The sequence below is a fragment of the Micromys minutus genome (genome assembly GCF_963924665.1).
Source record: "Micromys minutus genome assembly, chromosome: 18".
Lineage (NCBI taxonomy): Eukaryota > Metazoa > Chordata > Mammalia > Rodentia > Muridae > Micromys > Micromys minutus.
Window position 1 is genome coordinate 15,791,869 of NC_137953.1, and position 7,049 is coordinate 15,798,917.

General features: G+C 37.9%; 1 gene segment (V, D, J or C); it reads right to left on the reverse strand.

Moving 5' to 3' along the window:
- Positions 1-2,354: 2,354 nt before the first annotated feature.
- Positions 2,355-6,223, reverse strand: LOC308432400 (immunoglobulin kappa variable 4-1-like). The segment is given in 3 exons: positions 6,175-6,223; positions 5,678-5,968; positions 2,355-2,413 (listed from the first exon to the last, which is right to left on the reverse strand).
- Positions 6,224-7,049: the final 826 nt, after the last annotated feature.

The window sequence follows — 7,049 nt, forward strand, 5'->3', positions numbered from 1 at the left end:
TGACCCACCTACACAATCTTGCCCCACCATACTAGCATCCCCCTATTTTGGAGCATAAATCATCCCACAGGACCAAGGGCCATCCTTTTAATTGATGCCAGATAAGGGTACTTATGTAGCCAGAGTCATGGACCCATCCATGTATATTTTTTGGTTGGTGGCTTAGTCCCTGGGAGCTCTTGGAAGTCAGATTAGTGGTATCATTGTTCTTCCTATAAGGTTGCAAACCCCTAACTATTGGGATCCCCAATCTCATTGTGATTGTTGGCTGTGAGACCTGAATCTGTCTTAGTCAGATGCTGGCAGAGCCTCTCAGAACACAGATATACAAGGCTCCTGTAAGCAAGCACTTCTTGGCATCAACAATAGTGTCTGACAATGGTGACTGTAGATAGATAACCTGTGTTCTTCAGAGGATGGTAAATGATTTCTAGATGATCTCTTGAGGCTTGCCAATTCTTCTCATTTTTAATAAACAAAAACTAACCCGAAAATATAAGTCCATTCAAGGACTGCCCCTCCTGGGTTGATCCATTCCATATGCAGCCACCAACCACACTATCAGCAATAGCTAATGCCAAGAAGTGCTTGCTAACAGAAGCCTGATATGGATGTCTCTTAAGAGACTCTTTCAAAACCTTATAGATAAAGATGAGGATAATTGCAGCTAACCATAAGACCACCAATCAAAGAATACACATGGAGGGACCCATGACTCCAGGTGCATATGTAGCAGAGAATGGCCTTGTCGGGCATCAGTGGTAGAAGAAACTTTTGGTCCTGTTAAGGCTTTTTCCCCAAGGTTAGGGGAATGCCAGGGTGGTGAGGTAGGAGTGGGTATGTGGGAGGAGCTGCATCCTCAGAGAATAGGTAATAGAGAGGGGTAACCAAGAAAGGGGATACTATTTAAAAGGTAAACACATAAGATATCCAATAAAATGCAAAAGTTAAAAAGAAAGTGAAATATGAAAAAAATTAGAGTCAAAATGTCAGTTTGTGCCTGCAATACAATTAAATAACCTTTATTTTTTCCAAGTTCCGTGTATTCTGAGTGGCTAAGGAAACCATCTTGTATGTTTAAAATAATGGTCTCCCAACTCTATTGAACACAACAAAAGTCTGAAAATAGTATGAGTTAGGTGTTCATTAAATAAGAAATTTGACAAACAAAAAAGCAAATATACTTGATGGGACACACAGATTATTCTATGAAATTTGTTGTCTACTGCACCAAGTTTGGGAACGTGTTTAATAACAATGTATATTTGGGTTGTCTGGGCAGATATACAATTCAGAAATTGAATCTCAGTGAACTGCAACCCCAGGAGGTTTTTGTTTAGGCCAGGAGCTCTGTGGGAGTAACTCTTTGCTCTGCTCACAGTAATAGACTGCAGCAGCCTCCATAGGGTGGATGGTGAGAGTAAAGTCTATCCCTGACCCACTGAACCAAGCAGGGACCCCAGATGCTAGGGTAAATGCCAAAAAGATTGGGAATGTGGGAGGATGTCCTGATTTCTGCGAGTATCAATGCACATAATTATTACCATAGTCAGTGACACTCTTGTTGTTCCTGCATGAGACAGTGGACTTTTGCCCAAGAAACATGGCCAAAAAAGCTTGAGACTGGGTCAGAACATGTCACCAGTAGATCCTACAATGATAAACACACCTTTGCTGTCACAGACATATAGAAAGCAGCCATGAATAATCCATTATCTATGTGCAATCTGCAGCAGCAGTCATGAGATACAGTATAAGAAGTCATAAATAAAAGGGAAACTTTAAACCAACAAAATGTCAAAATTTCAGTGTTCTGGCCACAAAAATATAAAAATAACAATGACCACAGGGGATGTTTCCAATGCCACCACCCATCTCCTGGGACCCAGAATAACAGTACCCACAGCAGAACAGCTGACCACATCTCTGAGAGCTGGACTAGAGGCTGTTTCTTGGGCACTGGCAAACTTCTCTTAAAGATATTCTGCGGACTTTGAACTGTGACTACTATCTCAATATGCAAATCAGCTCTGGAATCTGGGTTGGTGTACATAGACACAGCTGCTCTTGAGTTACCCCATGGCAGTTAAGATTAGCAAAGAGTTCCCTGGGGTATTTTAAGAGTAACCATGCATAAGCTGGGTTGGTTGGCTCTTTAATAAGCATTTTCCTTTTTTATGATACCTGAGCCAGAGACATTGACAAGGGGTGAACATTGTATACAATACAAGGGAAAGTCAGATGTTAGACCTTGACATACCAACATAGCATAATCTAAGGAAGAGGGGGAAGTGCAGTACACCACTGGTGAGGCCTGACTGCTCTACATTCCAGCTTGTCTGTCTCCAGAAGGCTCATGGAGCAGCACTTCCAGTCTGGGCTAACACTGTGATCATTATGTCTGTCTCTTCCACTGATGGAAAATGAGATGAGCACAAAAGGCTTCACCTTTTCAAAAGCAATTCAGAGCGAGAGATGCTCAAATTCTTACTCAACTGAACACAGACAACACACATTTTACTTGATTTTGATGAGTTAATGAATTTCAGTGTTGCTTTTCCAGTTCTTTTCAACATGGTGTTTTGTTACACTCCTTCTGTGTTCTTAGATCTAGCTTGCAAGTATTCCAGAAGGCGTTGGGGAATAATAATCATGGGAATTGATCTTTCTCTGTCTGTGTCTCGTTTTTTTTCTGTGTGGGCAAGAAAGTGACAGACAGACAGACAGACAGGGTCAGTACATATATATATGTATATATATTTCAGTTTGAGGAGAAGTAAAGATTTCAAAATAATCCCAAAAATAATAAGGATTTCACTAGAATATTTTGCTTATCTTTTATTAATGTGGAACTTTTTCCTTCTCAGGGTTAGACTGAATGTTGTTGTCTTCTATTGTTCAAAGAACAAACTCTTTGAATAGTTTCATGTATGGTTTAAATTATTATTTGATTGTACATTCCATCATTTTTAATACTTACTACCTCTTTTCATTTACTGATTTGGGTTTGGTTTGATCTTGTTCTAGGAATTGAGTCAAGCCACTAGGTAATTGTTTGACATCTCTCTGAGTTTGGTTATTTAAGTGCCCTTTTTGGGTTTTTAACACAGACATTCAAAGCCATATAATTTTTAGCAGCATATAACTATATTGCAAACATGCTAGGATTCTGTTTTCTCATTTTTATCTGACTCTAGAAATTGTTTCCTTTTCTCCATGACTTCTCATTAATTCAATGGTATTACAAGAGGCTATTGAGCTTTCTTCAATTAATTATTTAGTTCCTATAATTTCTCACTGAACTAGGTTCTAGTTTCATTTAGATTCTCTTAGCCTTGTTAAGACATGCTTTGTGGCCTACAACATAGTTTGTCCTTTAGATGGTTCAGTGGTCTACACAGAATGATTTGTAGTATACATGGTGATATGATAGAATTTAGATGTCTATTGTGTCCATTCATTTCTCCTTCAGTTTCATTCTAAAGTTTCTATGAGTAATGTTTAATTTCACTTGACCAATGAGAGTTGTCTGCTGTTGTATTAGGATACAACAGACATTCTATACTCATATATATATATTTTCAGAGAATGTCTGTTATATCCATTTTGTTTTGTTTTAATTGGAGCCCTATCATTTTGGTGTGCATATATTTGTAATTATTTTGTACTTTAAATGAACCTTCTTTATTGCATTCTTAATTTTTTGTAGCAGTGTTGGTTTGGATTTCACTGTACCAGATATTAGCAGAGTTGAGCCAGTTTAGTTTGGGCTCCCACCCTCTTAGTAGATTTATTTTTATCATTTAACTCTCTCCATGTGGAGTATCATTAAGAGCAAGGATTGTTTCTTGAAGCAAACTGTTGAGTAGAGTTTTTAAATAAAAATATTAGTTTAAGAGAAATGATGGTCTGAGGTAAAGACTTTGTATTTTGGCATCATATGCTTATACCTAATAGTTGCAGAAGTTCTTTATGGCCTAATCTGTCCATCTTCTCAGAGTAAAGATCTGTAATTTTGTCCAAACAGAGAACCAGGAATGTAGACCAATTGTCCTATATATTTAGGCTAAAATACAATATCATTTAAGAAACCACCAGAAAGTACAGAGACCCTCTTTTTTTCTAATATGACTCAGGAAAAGAAGGCTTGTTCTGAAGTCTTTTCAAGGAATGGTGCTGCCCATGAAACGTTTCCAGATTTTTATCCAGGTTTCAGTAACACAGAGATTTCCATTTATGTTTTCTTGTTTCTATATAACTTGGGGCTTTATTTTTATGACTCAAAGTAAAAAGGATTAATAAGTAAATATGTTATGGAAAACTCAATTGAGGAACAGACACAGAGATAAAAACATTAGATCCAAAGAATAAAAGTAATTGTGGCATATTTCTAAGAAACTATACTAAGACGTTTGTGTGTATAAAATAATATAATCCATTTAAAAAATGAAAAACACTGGAATGAGTATGTAAGCCCACGATGCTCTTTTTAGTTTAAATGAATAATCTCAAAATTTAGATTACGTTTACCATTGTCCTAGGGAAAAGTAGTTAGTCACTTTATAAAAGTACCTAATTAGGAAATGGTAAATCAGGGGGCCTATTGCTTCTTGCTCTTGCAGAAGACTACAAATTTGTCCCCAGAACCCACATCAACTAGCTTAAACATTTTGTGGCTACAGCTGAATGGGACTTGACACCTGTTTATGACTGCTATGAGCACTCATTCATGCATGTATCCACCCCCTCACACACATGTATATACTCAACTTAAAATAAAATTAATAATTAAAGGGAAATAGATAGTACAGCAGGCTGGCACGTTTGGTCAGCTGATACCAGGAAAGGCACTTACAACAAAAACTAATGACATGTGTTTAATTCCAGATGTACCTGATAGAAACTCTTGCAACAAAGCACTGGCATTAGACATAAGTTTGATCCCAAGGAAGTATACAACAGAAAGAGAAAAATGAAAATCAAGTCTAAGTTGTCCTCTAACCTCCAGAAACTTGCCATTACAACTGTGTGCCTATACACATGTACATGGAACATGTAATGAAGTGCAAGAATGTAATTAATCAAAATGTAATAAAAAGTAAAAGAATTTGTGTAAGAAAGTATACATCCTAAAAGAGAAAGAACTGTATACCTGCAATGAAGTAGTAAAATACTCTAGGTGTTAGACACAGCAGGAAGCATGGTTTCCTAGAGCCTCCAAACTGTAAGGTTGTTTGCCAACAAAATTGCATAAGCCCATAGAGAGTTATGTTGAATACTAAAACTCCAGAACTATAATAACAATAAGTCTCTCATATTTAAAGAACAGGATTTGTGGTAATGTGTCACATAAGGAACGAAAAGATAATACTGAGCTGCTTTCTAAAATATTTCATTCAAAAGTTTTTTTTATACCAAAAGACATTGAGCCAGTTCTTTTTTGCTGGGGTTTGCTATTTTTTAATGAGAGTTTCAGGCACATGGCTTCTCATGAAAAAAAAAAAAAAAAAAAAGAAGAAGAAGAAGAAGAAGAAGAAGAAGAAGAAGAAGAAGAAGAAGAAGAAGAAAAGAAATGTGCAGGCCCAGGACTGTGTAGTGCAGGCAGCTCTCAAGACTCTCAATGAGGTTTTTGTAGGAGGCTGAAGCACTGTGAGAGGAGAACTATAATGCTGCTGACAGTAATACACAGCCATGTCTTCAACCTGCACATTGCTGATGGTCAGAGTGAACTCTGTTTCAGATCCACTGCCTATGAAGCGATCAGGAACCCCAGATGCTCTAGTGGATGCATAGTAAAGCAGCTGTTTAGGAGACTGTCCTGGTTTCTGCTGGTGCCAGGCCAAGTAGTTCTTCTGGTCTTTACTGCTTAAAAGACTCTGACTGGACTTGCAGCTCATAGTGACCCTCTCTCCTGCTGACACGGTCAGGGAGGACAAAGACTGGGTCAGCACAATTTCCCCACACGTACCTGCAATAACGAGTGGACAGTGAACATGTATACAAGTACAAACATGGGATGTGATATGACTATTGAAATTGATCATTGAAATGTTCTTTTAATATATTGTCAGAAAAATTATTGTGAAAAAAATATTCCACCCTGGCACACACTGCATATTTATTATATAACAATATGTGATTCTGAAATGATAATAATACTTTTGAATTTCTCACCAGACAAACAGAATAGCACCAACATGAGGATCTGGGCTTGGGACACCATCTTGCTCCACCTGCTTTTCTGTTGCTGCTCAGGTCTCACTGGTTTATAAATACTGAGCAGCTGAGATAGCATAGAGGGGCCCATGCAAAGCAGTCAGCAGTACAAAAGCAAAAGCCTGGGGAAGATTACCTCGTGTCAATCAAAGACAAAAACACCATCGTGGAGCAACACTAAAACATACCAGCTTAAAGCTCTTGCACAGAAATGTACTAGGTCCTCTAATGGCCACATTGGGGTAAAATCCAAGGCATATTTAAATCACTTAGCTTTTGCAGAAACTTTAAGAGAGGTATTTCAGATTGATAGTCCTAAGGAAACAATAAAACATGCTCTGAAAAGTACAAAAAACAAAAACTAACTGAAAAAACAAAGAGTAAGAAAACATGCAATAAAGAAATAAAAATAAAAAACGATGGAGACAGGAAAGAGGAAATGAAAACAAGATGAATTTGGAGCTAAGTATCTTCAATATCTCTCATCTGCAAAGCCACTCATTCTGAGGGCGATGAACAATGCTTTAAACAGTTGGTCTTCAGTTAGCAGGGAAAACATGGGATGGAGATAAAAGGAGAAGATCATTGCTTGCTGTCTTAGTCCTTGTGAGGTCTGGGGTGGGGTTGTTTGGTTCATATTTTTTTTCCTTGTCTAGCATCAATAGGAGGAGAAGCCCTTGTTCCTGTGAAGGCTCATTTCCCCAGTATAGGGGAATGCCAGGGTGATGAGATTGGAGTTCGTGGGTAGGACTGGAAGCATCTTCATAGAAGCAGAGGGTGGGGAAAGGGTGGAAATGGAAGAGGGAGAAAAGGGGATAACATTTGAAAGGTAA